Source organism: Macaca fascicularis, chromosome 7 (assembly GCF_037993035.2).
Source record: "Macaca fascicularis isolate 582-1 chromosome 7, T2T-MFA8v1.1".
Classification (NCBI taxonomy): domain Eukaryota; kingdom Metazoa; phylum Chordata; class Mammalia; order Primates; family Cercopithecidae; genus Macaca; species Macaca fascicularis.
Window position 1 is genome coordinate 140,296,601 of NC_088381.1, and position 17,566 is coordinate 140,314,166.

A 17,566-nucleotide genomic window follows, 5' to 3' on the forward strand; every position below is an offset into this window, starting at 1 on the left:
TGGCCAAGGTTTTACACAGTAAGTGGTAAAGTTAGGATTTAAACACTTTTAGTCTGAATCCCTTGTTCTGTCTACTTCAGTTTGGCATAATAAATTCTTAACTTCATTAACAGTTTGTCTCATTATATTCCTAAAGGTTTGTGATTTGGTGAAGTCTCTCTTAAGCTCCTTTTCCACATGGGTGGCATGGGTTAACAAGACTTTGAGGGCTGATCTTGTGTGACAGATTGTATTTCCAAAGATGTCTGGAATAATATCTTGTGTCCCACATACTGTTGTAGAACTATCACCTCTCCGTCCCAAAAGGTAGAACAGAAGCAACACTATGAAACTGCCAAAGCTAAATTGTAAACATTCCATGCACTTCTGCCTTGCTCTCTTGGGATGTGTGTGCTTAGAATCCAGCTGCCATGCTGTGAGGAAGCCCTAGCAACTCTGTGGAAAGGACCACATGGAAAGGAACAGAAGCGCCCAGCTCACATCCCTGGTTGAGCTCCTGGCCGTCTGCCTAATTTGCCGGCCATGTGAGTCATCTTGAAAGTACTGTAGGTTCAAGGTTTCACTTTCTAAGGTTTTAGTTACCCATGGTCAACTGTGGCTCAAAAATAGGTGAATATAGCACAATAAGATATTTTGAGAGAGAGACTATATTTACATAACTTTTATTATAGTATATTGCTGTGATTGTTCTATTATTAGTTGTTGTTAATCTCTTATGACTAATTTATAAATAAAACTTTATCATAGGTATGTATATATAGAAAAAAAACATAGTATATGTAGGATTCAGTACTATCTGCTGTTGCAGGTATCCACTGGGGGTCTTGGAACATATCTCTTGTGGATAAACGGGGACTACTGTAGATCCTCCTATTCCTAATTAGCCTACCCTAACTGATGTTGCATTGAGCAAAGTGAGGTGAGCCCACCAACCTCTGCCCAAATTACAGATTTCTGTGTAAGATAAGTGATTATTCTGTTGGGGGTAGTTTGTTATACTCATTTTCCCTCCTAACCCCAAATTAGGTGGCAGGGATGGGGGAGTCTTGCCTGAATCTCTCTATTTTTGTTAACTCCTCCTCATTTAGGGCAGACTTTGGCACCTGGATCACAACCTTATTCTCCACCCCAAACCTGCCGTTATCCTTGGTGACACCATTATCCATGAAGGGGACCCATTTGATATGTTAGCTTCTCAGTTCCCTGTCCTCTACCCCAATGTCCTTCAAATTCAAACTATCTTACTCTTTCTGTTTGAAAATTGCTTGGAGGAGTAGAGAGGAACCTAGTGGAATATACAAGCCCACACAATCAGGAATTTTTACATGAGAGAAAGGAGGAATGTCGTGAAGGGCATCAAAAAGCAAGAAACATGCTCATTTTCCCTTCCAACCCCAGTTTAGGTGGCAGAGGTGGGAGAAGGTGAAAAGAACAAAGGGCATTGGAAAAGACTGCATGGAAGTCAGTGAAGACCAAGCAGTAAAGGGATCCTTCTGTGCTTAGGTGAAGGCTAGATGGGGACTTATCTCACCAGTGGAGCCAGAGAACAGATGTTCCAGATGTGTGTGTGGAAAGTGGGAAGGGGACTGATTAAGGAAAGAGGAAGCTCAAAGCAATATAGAGATGAGACAGAGAAATAACAGGGTTCCAGAGGCACTTGGATTTTATTCACCAAGGATGAGGGGAAATTAGTTGGTCTCAACATTTCTAACGGCAAAGTTACAGGTAACCTAATACATATGTGTGTGTGGATGGATGGATGGGTGAGTGGGTGGGTGGACGGTAGATGGCGGCCGATGAACAGATGGATAAGTGAATGGATAGATGTGAGGATGTCTCTGTGGGAGATTCAGCTCGCTCAGGAGTGATGGTGTTTCTGAGAGAGCCCGAGCAGCATTTGTTATCTCCTAGGTTCTCTCTGAATGTTCAAAGCAGTGGGTGGCACAGAGGAGGCTCAGCCCTCTCTGGATTGATCTGTTACTGGGGTGTACAGGCATTCAGTGCAGAGTTCTCTTCATCAATGGTCAAATAACTTCTGTTACCTGCTTGTGATGGCTCCCGTAGCCACTGGTTCAACTCCATGTAACAACTGAAGAGCAGCCTTGCTGCAACAGATAGACTTCCTGAGGCCTCTGAAGTCTAACTTAAGAATAGAAAGCCCAGTAGACACAACCTGTAGCACTTTAAGTCCTGTAGAAATATAGGTAGTGATGCTGTTGGTAAAAAGGAACCCACCCTTTCCAAACTTTTTCCTAAGTCAGTGGTTGTCAACAGGATGAGGTCTTGTTCAAGCACAAGTGGCTGGACCCCTCCTCTAGAAGGTGTGATTCTGCAGGACTGAGCAAGCTTGAGAATGTGCATTTCTCACCTGTAATCCTAGCACTTTGGGAGGCCAAGGTAGGTGGATTGCCTGAGCTCAGGAGTTCAAGACCAGCCTGGGCAACATGGTGAAACCCTGTCTCTACTAAAATACAAAAAATTATCCAGGTGTAGTGGCACACATCTATAGTCCCAGCTACTCGGGAGGCTGAGGCACAAGAATTGCTTGAACCCAGGAGGCAGAGGTTGTAGTGAGCCAAGATCATGCCACTGCACTCTAGCCTGGGTGGCAGAGCAAGACTCTGTCTCAAAAAAAAAAAGAAAGGAAAATACATTTCTAATAAATTCCCAGGTATACTGATACTGCTCCTGCTCTAGGACCACACTTTGGGAATCACTTCCATCCTGCATTGTTAGGTTTAAATTAGGCATTCTTAACTTCATATGTGGCAGGGTGAGTGGATGTTGAGGGCCCCAGGTATATTCTTGAAAAACAAAAGGAAGTCAGTGATCAGTTAATCCATTCTAGTCTCCTGCTGAGGCTGTTGTCTGGCTTATGAAGGCCAGGATTTTTGCCACCTGAGGCATTTGGAGAAGTCTGTGAAGGAGAGTACAGGAGAGGTTGAGGACAACAAAATGAAGCCAGCCTGAAAAAGAGACTGGGCATGAGGGAAGGGGAATTTGAGGAAAAACATCTTATATCATTCATCAGAACTTAAATCTACATTTTTAGAGAAGATATTATAACGTACTCACGTGGCCTCCAGATGTGCGCAGGTGACATAGGATAGAAGTAGCCCAGGTGAGCCTTGTCATAGATGGGCTCCATAAATAGGAAGGCTTGCAGCAGTGTTAAAAGACCACTGATATGGTTGGGCTTTTTGTCCCCACCCAAATCTCATCTTGACTTATAATCCCTGTAATCCCATTGTGACAAGGGAGAGACCAGGAGGTAACTGAATCATGGGAGCGGTTTCTTCCATGCTGTTCTCATGAAAGTGAGTTCTCATGAGATCTGATAGTTTTACAAAGGGCTCTTCCCCCACTTTGCTCAGCACTTCTCCTTCCTGCCGCCTTGTGAAGAAAGTACCTTGCTTCTCTTTCACCTTCTGCCATGATTGTAAGTTTCCTGAGGCCTCTGAAGTCATGCTGAAGTGTGAGTCAATTAAACCTCTTTCCTTTATAAATTTTTTAAATTACCCAGTCTCTGGAAGTTCTTTACAGTAGTATGGAGACTAATACAACACCCTCCATGCAACCTGGAGAAAATGCCAAGTACATATAGCGCTCAAACTTCAGGAAGGGGATCTATATATGTAGACAGCCATTCTTTAAAATAACCTTTCCATTCTCCCATCCACTTCACTCACACATGATAGCTAGTCTGTATATCTCATCTCTAACGTCTCCACCCAAAACTAAACAAAACCCTCCAGTCATTAGTTAAACTTGCCTCTTTCTTCACCCCGCTTCCAGTTTCTCCCCAATTCGCATTCACAAAAGCCCAAGAATGTTATGGCTGATCAAGGACTCTCCTTTGAGGGTGGGAAGAAACTGCAGGGGTCAGGCCAGAATTCTCTTCTGCAGACGGAGGAGGGGGAAAGACAGGAAATAAGCATGTACACGTTCACCTTTGTTTGGATGTGCACCCAGCCCAAGGTCTCCAGCTGAGATGCCCTCAGTTGTACTCAGCAAAATTGCCACCTTTTCTGAGTTATGAAACCCTTCTCTCCTAGAGCCCCAGTGTGTGTCTGGCACCTGCAGGCTTTTGGGTTTTGGTTTTGGAATTTTTTGTGTGTCTTCTTGTTGTTGTTGTTGTTGTTGTGTTTCCTCACCAGGATGTGAGTAGGCAGATCCTATGCAGGCACTTTCTTTGTGATCTTTGGCATCATCTGTTTTATCTTGCCTCCCAAATGCTGATCACCCATGGGCATGCTTCTTGAGGGCTGCAGCCATGGCTTTAAAACCCACAACAGCTGCTGTCTGTGGTCTGCAGGGCCCAGACAATATTATTTAATCCAGAAAACATTCCTTTGTTCTGCTCTGCTTCATTCAGACCTCTCCTGGGTCTTTTCCTTCCCCTGCTGGCTATCCATTTCCATCCAGCTGAAGGGGTGAAGTTCAGAAGCCCCGGAGACAGCCTGAATAATGGGTATGCAAGTGTTACATCATGCATGCAGCAAACATTTATTAAGCATGCACACTATACAGGGCTACAAAAGTTCATATATACTAGGATCTGACAGTCCAGTTGGAAACAACAAGGAATCTGGGTGTGAGGATTCTTTAGGTGGACCAGATGCCTGCTCTGTGTAGCAGCAGAAGTCTTCAATATGGACCGTAGACCACCTGCTCCAAAATCGCCCTGGGGAATTATGGAAAAAAATGCAGACTTCAAGGCTCTTCCTATACTTGATGGGATAGGACCCTGAAATCCGCTATTTTAACAAGCACCCAGTTGTTTTTGCTCTTTTTTTTATTTTTGAGACAGAGTCTCATTCTGTTGTCCAGGCTGGTCAGCCTCCCAAGTAGCTGGGATTGCAGGCATGCACCACCACACTTAGCTGATTTCTTTTTTTGTTTTTTGGTAGACACAGGGTTTCACCATGTTTCCTGGGGTCTCTTCTCTTGGCCTCAAGTGAAGTACCCACCTCAGGGACAGATACTGTATGGTACTGTAGAGTGCTTTGTACTTATCTTTCTCCTAACCAGATGTTAGCTCTTAGAATCTCATCCTCCTGCTTTCCAAGGTCTCTGCAGCCATCACCAGGTCCCCAAGGGATATGTACAGGGAGAGCCTTCTGGCCAAATGCTTGCTGGATCTCCCAGTGGCCATTCAGCTTGGATTGCCTTTTCTCCTCTTATTCCAGTGATAATCCAGGATATCTTTTTGCCTTTTTTCCCTTAAGACTTTCCTGGTCTTGGCATTTAGGATTTTCTCATTTTGAATCTGCGGGTGAGGAGGGGAATTTAGGGGATATTGGTCACTTGTCTTCTGAGTCCAAATGTGAATGTCTTGCTTTGGATTAGGAAACCCCCAACTAATGAATGTTGTTAGGGGCAAAGACCACTCCCAATGATAGAAGCTAGAAATATTAGATACTACCTTGCCCATCTCTGGGTGCAGCCAGGACATTGAACGTGATTCAGGCTCTGCTGATCAGATGTGTCCCTGTTAGACATTGACTCAGGAGCAGGAATGTAAGGGATAGGAATCCTTTGTCCTCTGGCAAGAGTAATTTCCTCCTCAGAACCAGTCCTGGGCCATGTTGGTGGGCGTGGCCCAGTTGCCTTGTACCAAGTCAGTTTTCTAGTTCTCATCAATGGCAGGCTTTGTTCTGGCAGCTAACAATTGTACATCATCCAAGAAAGTGAGGGATGTCATTTAAAGAGAGAAGGAGACAGCCTCTACCTTGACGTCTCACCTTCCAGGAGTAAAGACATGTCCCAAGTAATGGGCGGCTCCATGCACAAGAGAAGAGACAGTGGGGAAGATAAGACACGCAAGAGGAAGGATCATGGAAGACAGACCCAGAATATTTGCTTAACCAGATCTATTTATAAGTTTTAGTCCTTAATCTGAAAGCACTGTATCTTTCTTAGTACGGTAACTTCATAATGCATTCCTGAGGAGCCCAGTCAGTCCTCGCCCCTGTCCACCCCACCTCCTTCAGGCAGTAGAACAGAAGAAGGGTCTTCGTCTCACCCCAGCTAAAGCATCTTTGTTCCCAGAAAGCATGGACGAGTGGGAGCCATAAACCTGGGAAATAAGCCACATGCTACCCCTTTGGTTGTTGTTTATTTTAACAAAACTCTATGACCCCAGACCACGCTTCTAAGAGGAGCCACTTGAAGCAGAAGGAAATATTTAGCCAAATTCTGCAATCACAATCAAACACAGTCTAACGGCAGCCAGCAGACACTGCGGAAAGGGAGTGTCACGCACCATTCCAATGCGGGGATTAAGGATGATGAAGAATCATTTATAGGTCCCTGTTGTAGCACCATCTAGGGAGTGGAACTTACGGGTATAAGTGATTATTTCTTATTCATTTCCTTAGCTCTGAACCGTCCAAATGACCACACACGACTTGACTGGCAAGAGGTGTTTAGAAGGTTGAGACATGGTCAGATGTGATTGGTGGTTTCCTATGATGCAAAGAATTTCCCATACTCCGCCTGTTTTCTGGATCACCTGTCCCCAGAAATTGCCTGAAAACAAATCATAGGTTGAGCTAGAAATAACTTCCCTCTCCTAGGCAGCTTGGAGACTGGCCACCCTCTTTCTTAGTTTAGTAAGAATGGTCCAGACACAGGGAGGGGAGCAACACACACTGGGGCCTGTCGGGGGATGGGGTATGGGGAAGAAAAGCATTAGGAAAAATAGCTAATGCATGCTGGGCTTAATCCCTAGGTGATGGGTTGATAGGTGCAGCAAACCACCATGGCACACATTTCCCTATGTAACAAACCTGCACATCCTGCACGCATACCCCAGAACTTAAAATGAAAATAAAAATTAAAAAGAAAGAAGAAAGAATAGTCTAGAAAGTCAAGAAGAGCCTACCTAAAAAAAGTATTTTTAGGCAAGAGGGCATCGTAAGTAGGATCTAGAGGAAGCTCCCCTGCTTAAAACCTGTTAATGGTCTTCTGTAGCTTTCAAGTTCTACCTTCTCTTGCCTCCATGACTCAACTCCCCAACCCTCCTCCGGAGTGTACAAGATGACTCACCCTAAGTACTGAGTCCAGAGCCAAACTCTGGGTTTGCATCCCAGCCCTTTGCCACTTACTACAGACCATGTGACCTTGGGCAAGTCACCTAACCTCTCTCTGCCTCACTTTCTTGATCTGAAAAGAGGGGGGATGACCACCCATTTCATCAGGTTGCTGTGCATACAAATGGGCGAATATGTGTAAACTGCTGAGAATAGTGCCTAGCTAATAGTAAGCCCTATGTAAATGTTTGCTGGTGTTGTGTTCCATGATTCTGTGGCTTTGAAGATGCTACTCTCTCATCCTGCAATGCCACCCTACCTTACCTAGCAAATTCCAACATGTCCATTAAGATTCAGCTCAAGGTTGGACACAGTGACTGACATCTATCATCCCCAAACTTTGGGAACCTGAGGCAGGAGGATCTCTTGAGCCCAGGAGTTTGAGATCAGCATGGGCAAGATAGAAAGCTCTCATCTCCACAAAAAAAAATTTAAAAATTAGCCAGAGATGGTGGTGGCATGCACCTATAGTCTCAGCTACTCCAAAGGCTGAGGCAGGAGGATCACTTGACCCCAGGAATTTGAGGCTACGGTGAGCTCTGCTCTCACCTCTGCACTCCAGCCTGGGTGACACAGCGAGTTCCTGTCTCTAAAAATTTTAAATTTTTAATTTAAAAAAGTTTTAATGTATCTTAAGCCGTACCTCCTGCAGCAAAGTGTTCTGGGCACCCAGGTCCAATGTAGGACCTTGTCCGTGCTTCCTGAAAATGTATCTTCTGTAGCACTCAGTGCACTGAGGTGCAGTCATCGGTTTACTCGTCTGTCTTCTCCCTGGTTTCAAGCCCCTACAGTGTAGGGACCACATCTCACTTGGTGTTGTATCCAGCAGTCAACATAGTCCTAGAATATAGAAGGCCCTCATGTTGAATGAATAGAGAAACCCTACTGAAATCCATTAAATTCGTATGATTATTTACTCACTCATTCTCTTCCTTTGTTCAAAAAACATCTGTTGAGCCTCTGTGATGTAAACCAAGTGCTATTTTACCAGCAGCTTCTCTCTGATGATCTATCTGTAATCTCTGTGTCAGTCCTCACATTTAACTAGGACAAAGAGAACGTAGATTCTGGGTAACTCTGCTCGTGGCCTGACTTTAACAAGAAAAATTTTAGAGACCAAAACTCTGACTGATAGCTGAGTGAGTTCTTTCTTTCAAACTCAAAGTCCTGTTTGGGCCTCTAAACTTCACAGCTGTGCTCGCAAATCCTCCAGGCCACCGCATTTGTGATCAGTAACTTTCAGCTAACATAGGCATTCCAGAAAATGTTCTGCCCTAAACACAGTTGGAATCCTTTTTGAATCAGTTGCCACAGTACTTGTAAAGTTTTTTAGGCTAACTTCTTAGTTATATTTCCCCAAGATGGATTCAAGATGTGGCCAGTTCTCTTTTGAGAAGAATACATTTCTGTTGTCCTAAGTGTAGAGACCCTCCAGTTCATGTAATAACCATGCAAAGCAATCTGCTATTACCAGCCCCAGCATCCATTTCTCCCTCCCTCCTTAGTCATAAAGCCCCGTTTTTGGCTGAGCACCTTGTTGCCCAGAATTAAACATGGTTTTACCAGCTTTCCTGACAGGTGTGGTCAGGTTACTAAGATCTGACCAAAGATGTGTGTATGAGTTTTCTATGCTGCTGCAAATTACTACAAACTTAGTGATTTAACACATATTTATCTTATAGTTCTGGAGGCCAGAAGTCTGAAATGGATCTTAGAGGCTAAAATCCAGGTATTGGCAACAGAGCTGTATTCCTCCTGGAAGTTATTGCTTTCTCTAGCTTCTCGAGGTCACCTGAATTTCTTGTCTCATGACCCTTTCCTCTGTCTTCAAAGTCAGCAGCTCTCTGGCATGTTCGTGCTCTCATTGTCATTCTCTCTCTCCCCCTCCTCTGCTGTGTTATCACTGTTATCATGTCTCCTCTCTCTGATCCTTCTACCTCTCTTTCATAAGGACCCTTGTGATTAGATAGAACTCACATGGATAATCTCTCTATCTTGAGGTCCTTAATCACATCTTCAAAGTCCCTTTTGCCATGTAAGGTATCATATTCACAGTTCTGGGGATGAGGATGTGGACATCGCCAGGGGGCATTATTCTATCATCATGTGCAAGTAGAGTAAGTAAGTAGAGTATGGGATTTTCAGAAATGTGCCGAAAGGGAGGTGTCTCAACTGGGAAGGACCCTCTTAGACCCTTCTGCCTTTCCTCCTTTCCTTTCTAAAGCTGGGATGTGATGGCTGATGCTTTAGCAGCCATTGTGAACCATGAGGTGGCCTTGGGGATGGAAGTCAAGCACTAGGATGGTGGAAAAAAAACATTAAGACATGAATTCCTGATGACGCCATGGAGCCACCTTTTACCAAATACATTTCTATCTTGTTTAAGCTACTGTTATCTTATTTGTGTTTTGTTTTTCTGGAGCATACAGCTGGACCTAATCTCAATCCCTTAAAACTATACATGACTCTCTTCTTAATAAAGTGCAAGGCTGGTTCTCTCCGCCTGCTACCCTGCCTGAGGAATAGACAGGTAGTCAGCATGGATATGACCATTGCTCAGAAAATGTGTTCCAAAAACAGACACTGTGTTTATCATTTATTGATCAGTTCAGCCTCTAGCTCTGCCTATGCACTGAGCCATACAACTTCAGTATTAATCTGGGCTGTTAACATTCTTTCAGAGCTTTGATCGTGGTCTACATCACATTGCCCGGAGAATCCGGTGGGCAGGAATAGGCTACTGACCTGTCAATTTATATTCCTGATTAGCTCAAAATGTGGTCATTTCCTCTTCTTTAACATAAATGTATTTAACAACCTGAAATAGCAAATAGCAAGGTAACTTTCCACTGACCTGTCTTACTATTAATATCGAGAGTCAGAGGTGGACCTAAAAAGTAACCAAACACATCAAAACCAATGTCTGTAAGGAAAAGCAGCGTCATTACTGACACCGAGATGCAAGTCATTGATTTAGCAACACTCCTTAGTGTATTCATGTGCTGCTTTTCATATTCATTTGCTGCTTCAAATCTAATCCATTTTGCAAGTAACCAGCACCTGGGGGCATGGGTACTGATGAGAAAACAGGACTAAAAGGAATAAATTCACGATGAGTTTTATATTTACACCATCCTTTTCCCATTTACAGGGTTTTCCCATTTGAGAACATTCTTAGTGTGTTCTCTGAACAGAAGACCGTCTCTCTTGGTCTGGAGTTGATCAATGTGAGAGGAAGATGGCACATTAGAAAGACGCCTGGCTCTGGTGACATTCCACCCCACAGTCTTCCAGCACACTGGAATCTGGGGCTTGAAGTCACTTGTCTGGCTGTGTGACTGTGTCCACTTGCAAGCAGCATCCACAGCTCCTAAGTTGCACAAGATACTTCAGGGAGTCTGCTGTGATTTAGTGATAGACAAGTCAGAAAACAAGTTCAAACTTGTTATTAATCAGAAGAGAACACAGACATTTTTAGCTGTCTGTCTGACTTGGTCATAGGGCAGAGCCATCAGATGCCATCAGTGGTGTTCAGTGTAGATTTTTTTGTGAATCAAGACAAGAGCAGGAAAAAGGGGGATGGAAATAACAGACATGTGCCGGGAGGGCCTGGTGGAGGGTTCAGCTGTTAGAGCTCATTTTTCTTGCTTTCTCTCTCGAGAGGGGAATGGACTGCCATGGTCACAGGTTAAGTCACAGAAGAGTGACAGGAGGCATTCCAAATTGAGAACAGACAGGCCAGGGGTCCCTGTTGCCATCTGCTCACAAGCCGAGGCCTTGGCTCCAAGACCCTCTTTTCTCTCTGTGTTTTCTCCTTGGGTGACCTCATCCAGCCTTACTGCCTGAAGTGCATTCCTACACACCAATGACTCTCAAATACTATCTCCAGCCAGCCCTCTCCCCACAAATCCGGATTCATAGGTCCAACGGCCACTCGACATCCCTACCCAGATGGATCCTACAGACCTCAGGCAAAACAAGGCTAGCACGCAAGCCCAGGTATCCTCCCCACCCTGTTTTCTCATCTCAGTTGATGTAAGCGCCTCCGTGCACCCAACTAGTTAAGCTAGAAACCTGGGGTCACTCGAGACTCATCTTTTTCTCATGGGCAAGCCCCATCCATCAGAGAGGACCAGGAGACCTGCCTCCAAATCCATTTGCTTCCCTTGATTTCACCATATCACCTGTGCCCAACCAGCCTTCCATTTCTCTAACCCAGTGGACACAGCTCCAAACTGATCTCCTTGCTTCTACTCCTGTCCCTTGACAATCCATTCTGCACTCAGCAGCCAACATCTTTTAAAAACATAAACTGGACCCCTTCCCACTTGAAGCCTTCCAGGACTTCCTGTTTCTTTTAAAACCCAACACAGCCCCTGCCTTCCTGGTCTCCTCTCCGCTGTGTTCTGTGTGGCCAACCTCCAGGCATACGAGCCTGCCTCTTGGCCTCTGGATGGATCAAGCTTGCATCCTGTCTTGGAGGTTTGGCCTTGGCTGTTCCTCTGATGGGGAGGCTCTTCCTCCAAAGAGTCACGCGACCATCTCCTTCTTGTCCCTGAGCTCTTTATTCTCAGTGAATGAAGTTTATTACACCCCCCTCCCCAATCTCAGTAGTCCCCAGTGACCCTCTCTCCCAACTCCTATTCTAGCTTCATTATTGAGCTGTTTTTCCTTGGTTTCATGCAGTTTCCTTGTTCATTGACTTCTGCTTTACAGAGTAAGCTTAGAGAGCACAGGGACCACATCTGTTTCTGTCTCATTCCCCGCTTCAGCACAGAGAACGATATGGGGCACAGTAGGAACTTGATAAATGCTTTAGTAAATGCATAAACAAAGTAAGAAACCAGGAGGTGACCCAAGCCTCAGTTTCTTCAACTGTAAAATGGGCACATGGGTGCAAAGGCTCAGGTGTATTGTGAGGGTGAAGTGAGAGGCGATGCACGTGAGACCTTTGTGAGCTCTAGATCTCCTTATCAGTGTAGATTGCAGTAACCAGGACATCAGAGCAAAACCCTGCTCTGCGGAAGCAAAGTGTGCCAAATAACAAAGCTCGCCTCTACAACGCTATCGCTAAGACTGTACAATAAATACTTTCTCTCCTCCACGTCTGAGCTGGAAATTGTCCACTTGTCCCTCCAGAGCCACTCTCTGCCCTTCTTACCTGCCTCTGTGCCTCACGGGCTGTCACTAGAGCTGCCTCAGTAAGCTCCCTTGCCCTCTGAGTACAATGGCTTCAACTGATGGGTGACACTAACAGGAAATCAGAGGGCAGGAGAGGGAGACCACGTGACTTACTCCCTGGCAGACCTTCATCAGAGAGTAGCTGTGTTCTGCTGAAGGCTGTGGCTCCTGTCTGTCCACCTTCTAGAAAGACCACATCCAGTAGGTTCCTATAACTGTTCCTTCTTGCTACCCCATTCAACCTAAGGTTGGAAACTTCCTGTAGTTGTTGCTCTAGCTGCAGGCTGCTCCACGATCCCTAACCCACCCAAACCTTTGTCTAAAGCACCTTCATTACACCCTCCCCAGCTGTGGCATCTCGGGGCCCTGCTAGTATCCATGCGATGCTGCTTTCTACCGGTGTGTCTGTTTGTGATGACAGCACTTGTGCTTTACTTTCTTCTCTTTCTTTTCCTACCTGATATCCCAGCCTTCTGCCCCTCAGCTACGGGAAGATCACTCCATAACTATAGAGGACCAAAATCACCTAGGAGCTTGAGGGAGAAAATGTATTTGACATCTTGAAAATAATGCCGTGTGCTCAGGGGATTTGTATCTCCCTCCCCTGGGCTCTGCACTCAGACCCTCTTTGCTTCTCTCCAACTACTGCAGGCAGGCAGTTAAGATTATTTCTAGCAAATGGACTCAGAGAAGCTGAGCTTGTGAGTGATGTCGAAATTTAACCTATACTTCTTTCTTTTCTTTTCTTTCCTTTTTTTTTTTTTTTTTTTTTTGAGATAGAGTCACTCTTTCACCCAGGTTGGAGTACAGTGGCATGATCTCGGCTCACTGCAACCTCCACCTCCCAGGTTCAAACGATTCTCCTGCCTCAGCCTCCCACGTAGCTGGGATTACAGGCACATGCCACCACGCCCGGCTAATTTTTGTATTTTTGGTGCAGACAGGATTTCACCATGTTGGCCAGGCTGGTCTCAAACTCCTGACTTCAGGTGATCTGCCTGCCTCAGCCTCCCAAAGTGCTGGGATTATAAGTGTGAACCACCACCGTGCCTGGCGAGCTATGCTTATTACTTAGATTTCTAGCAGATAACATATTGTTATTTCCTAAAACTTTGTTCTTCACCTGAGCTGTTTTTGTCACTTTTCAGGGTTTTAGGGGGTGGGAACATATTACAGAAGCTATTAGGTGTATGAGTATAAGTTGCGGGCATACATGAGTGCTGTGTGTCTTGAGCCATGCACGTGCGCAGGTGTGTATGAGTGAGTGTGAATGTGTGTGAGCATTGCATGTATGCATGAGTTGTATGTGTGTTGCATCTGTGCATGTGTGCAGGTGGGTATGAGTTAGTGTGAGTGTTGCCTGCATGTGAGTTGGCCATCCGTTGCATCTGTGCATGCGTCCAGGTATGTATGACTATGTGAGTGTGTGCAGGTACAGCATCTGTGTTAATAAGAGACAGGCAATCACTGCACACTGATATTGAGGGGTAGGGATTAGAGGGCACCTTGTCTATTTTGGAGGTGAAGGAGGGCTGGAATGAGAGGCTGAAGGAGTACAGAAGAGGAAGGCAGGCCCCTGTAGGCCTCGGGGACCTAGTCTTCCTCCCCTCAGTGCCGCTTCCTCTCCCTGCAGGAACCAGAAAAGGCAGGTGTGGAGGTCTGAATTGCAGTCTCTGAAATCTCCCCTCAGTGTCACATAGCTGGCTTCAGTTTTCTCACCAGTCCTCCAAAGCCAGGCCTTATCTAAGTGTCCAAAGAACAAACTGGAATTAGGGATTTTAGAAGGAAAGAGTGGGGCAGGAAATGCACTCCAGGGCAGTGCAACTTGGTCACTGCCAGCTCCTCTCATGGGCAGAGGGCTGGCCTCTTGCAACTGACCAGGCACTGAGCACCATCCCAGGGCCCTTGCCAGCCCTCAGCAGGGCCAGGACACACAAGCCTTTGACCTCCTGCTGTCACTGCTGCTGCCATTCCTGTGTTGTGGTCATCACTCCTTCCGTGTCCTCAGACCGCCCAGCACTCGAGGATGTCCTGTGAAGACATCAGAGCAGAGGGCCCCGGAGAGGAGTGAGTTGGGGGTCTTTTGCAGCACCCAAAGCAGCTAGCTCTTTGGCGAGTGGGGACTAACGATCCATCGTTCTGCATACCAAGCCCTTCTGGATGAGAGGTCCCCGGCAGTGGAGGGATGGGGGCTGCCCAACTGGCATGGCCCAGAGGCCCAGCTCCTGGTCACATAGACTGGCCTAGCAGTGCACCGGCTACCCGAGGCAGCCTGCGGGAAAGGTTTACTCATAGCAATGCTGGAATGCCATGAGGCCCAGCCATGAGGTTGAGAACTGGAATGGAGGGAAATGTTTGCATCCTGATGCTGGGAAACAGGAAATCAGTCCTCACCAACACTGAGATGATTTCCCTCTAGTTCTTAAGCTTGGTTCTCTTTCTGCTTGATGTTTGACTCTCTGGTGTCTGGCAGAGTCTGATGTCTGGCAAAGTGCTTTGCCTATAGGTCATGCCCGAGCATGCTGGTGACTTCACCTTTCTAGGACTCTTTTCCATTTCATAGGGACTTGCTGTGAAACCCCATTTGACCTGGATATAAATGTTAGATGTCACAGAGTCCCGTTAGCATGGTGAGCTGCAGGCTGTTCTGCGTGAGTCCTCCTTGAGCCTACATCCAATACCCACTGCTCAATCAATCTCTTTTCACTGTTTCCCGTTGATCCCAAGTGTGTCCTCCATGACCTTTTTCCTGACACTGGGTCAGCCAGAATGACTCCCTGTCTGCGTCCCCATCGCACCCCACAAATACTTCAATCATAGCCCTTGTAACATTCTGGTACACCAGTTTGTTTAAGGACAGAGCCCTGTCTTATTCATCATTGCAGGTAAATGAATAAAAATGTTCAAGTCGTAATAATGGCAATAACAACAATAAACTCAACACTTACCATTGGCTATGTGCCACAGGACATAGGACTGAACATCTTACAGGTGTTATCCTCATGTCCACTCTCTCAGACTGCACGACTATCATATTCTACAGAAACTGAAGGATAGAAGGTGACAGAGCTGGTGGGAGGGAAGCCTGGACTCATACCCAAGCCATGTGCCTCCTGGCCACTCCTATGGGAGAAGGAAAGCAAAGGGCTTAGCTGTAGCTGGGATGGAGATGGAGGAATCTCAGGCTTCTTCTGATATTTTGCCTCAAGATTTTGCCTCAAGAACTGGAAACTGACCTGGGAGTAGATCCCACACTGAGGGAGAAGCCCCTAGACCGAGAAAGGATGGGCTCATCCATTTGAATGAAACAGAGAAGCTTGAAAGAGCCAAGGCAGAGCAATTCCTGAGCTGTCCAGGACTAGAAAACCTGCAGCGAAGGCCTGGGTAGCAGGGGCAGAAAGGCTAGATTGTAAATTAGGAATCTCCACTAGGAGATCAGCTCCCAGACAGCTTCCGGTTTCGGCAGATGGAAGGGATACTTGATGGAAAAGGAGGGGGGGTAAGTGCCAGAGACTGTGCTAAATGTCTTTGCCTGCATGTCCTCATTTCAAACCCTCATATAACAAAGTCTGAGGTAGATTCTAGGGCTGGCCCCATTTTGCAGATGGGTAAACTGAGGTTCAGAGCACTATACCCATAAGATCTTTGCTCAATAACTTGTGTGTCCCAGACCACACTTGAAACCTGGTTTACTCACACACCCTGCTGTGCAGACCTCTTCTGTTCCAAGGTGGTGGCAGACTTCAGTGCGCTTTGCAAACTTTCAATCTCAGCGCATGCTGTGGAAGTGCTAGCAGTGTTACTGCACTAACCCTGTGGTTAGGCTGATCACATTCCTGGTGAGTAACTATGGCCTGCAGCCCTGGCATCTGAAAGATGACCCCTTGCCTCTCCTCTCCTCAAGAAAGTCTTAGCCCCCTAGATTATTTTCAATATAAAATGTTCATAAACTACTTTTCAGATTCAAATTTGCACAAATGAAGCGACCGTTAGACACCACTGGAAGGTAATAAAGCCCCCAAGCCTGCCAGCCCTCCCAGAAATATGCTCAGCTGCCCTCGAAACATCCGTCATGCTCTCTGGTGGGTGCTACTGGGCACCTGACATTAGATCACTTCTCTCCCAAAGCTGCAGCTCTGCTTATTTGATTTTCATTTCTGCCTTTGGATTGAGTGAAAGGCAGTCATCAGTGACAGCCACCCTCGGGGAACAGAAACGAGGTCCACAGTGGCAATGATCCTCCGTCTTCCTGCACTGAGGCCTAATCAATGTTGCCCATACCCAGCCTCCGTTTAATAAGCTGATTGTTGAGCTAAATCCCGCACGCTCTCCCCTTGCCCCGGATGCTTTTGATTGACAAAACTAATCTCTCCTCCACCCCCACGTCTGCTGCTGCCCGCATCCTCTTGCAAATCATGTACTCGGCTGCTGACAATTAGATACAAGGCTTGGGATTCGGATGCGGGAGGGTTATGAGGTTGTGAATCAATCGTGGGGGCTCAGGTGAGATAACAAACCAGGGGAACCCATCTCAGATACCTCGCCACAGCCCTCAGAGCCTCCTGGTTGATTTATGAGTTGGTAATAACCTCGCTGGGTCTCCTGGCCCCTATTATTTTTCATAATGCACAGGGAAGCTTTAAATATCAGAGAATGGGGAAGTGCACAGTCTGAGTGGGAGGGAGGTGGGCGGGGGATGGGGCTTGGGGGAGAACAGTGGCCAAGGGCTTCCACGCAGCTGATTGTCTCTCCTGCCCCATCTCCCCAGGCCTTCGCTGCAGGTTTTCTAGTCCTGGACAGCTCAGGAATTGCTCTGCCTTGGCTCTTTCAAGCTTCTCTGTTTCATTCAAATAGATGAACCCATCCTTTCTTAGTCTAGGGGCTTCTCCCTCAGCGTGGGATCTACTCCCAGGTCAGTTTCCAGTTCTTGAGGCAAAATATCAGGAGAAGCCTGAGATTCCTCCTCCTCCATCCCAGCTACAGCTAAGCCCCTCGCTTTCCTTCTGTGGGTCACCACGGGGTGCCGTTGTCATATACCCATGGAGGCCAGCAAGCTGATTTGGCCAACCTGGGAGAAGACCCCAGGGAGGTGGCCCTGGTGACCCCTGGTTTAGGACTGCATATGGCAGGATGCTTGAGGGATCACTGGGCCCAAAATCGTATTTGCTGTGTCTGGATGTAATGCCTCCCACCTGTTCAAGACCATGTCAGAATGACTCAGAGGCCTGCCTGTTAAGAAGGGAAAATCACCCACTGGACAAAAGCCAGTCAAAAAGTGGGCTCACCCTGCA

General features: G+C 46.4%; 1 protein-coding gene across 17 annotated transcripts in view; it reads left to right on the forward strand.

Annotated features, from left to right (window-relative positions):
* Positions 1-17,566, forward strand: part of RGS6 (regulator of G protein signaling 6) — a 626,146-nt gene that overhangs the window by 485,725 nt on the left and 122,855 nt on the right. The window lies entirely within an intron of this gene.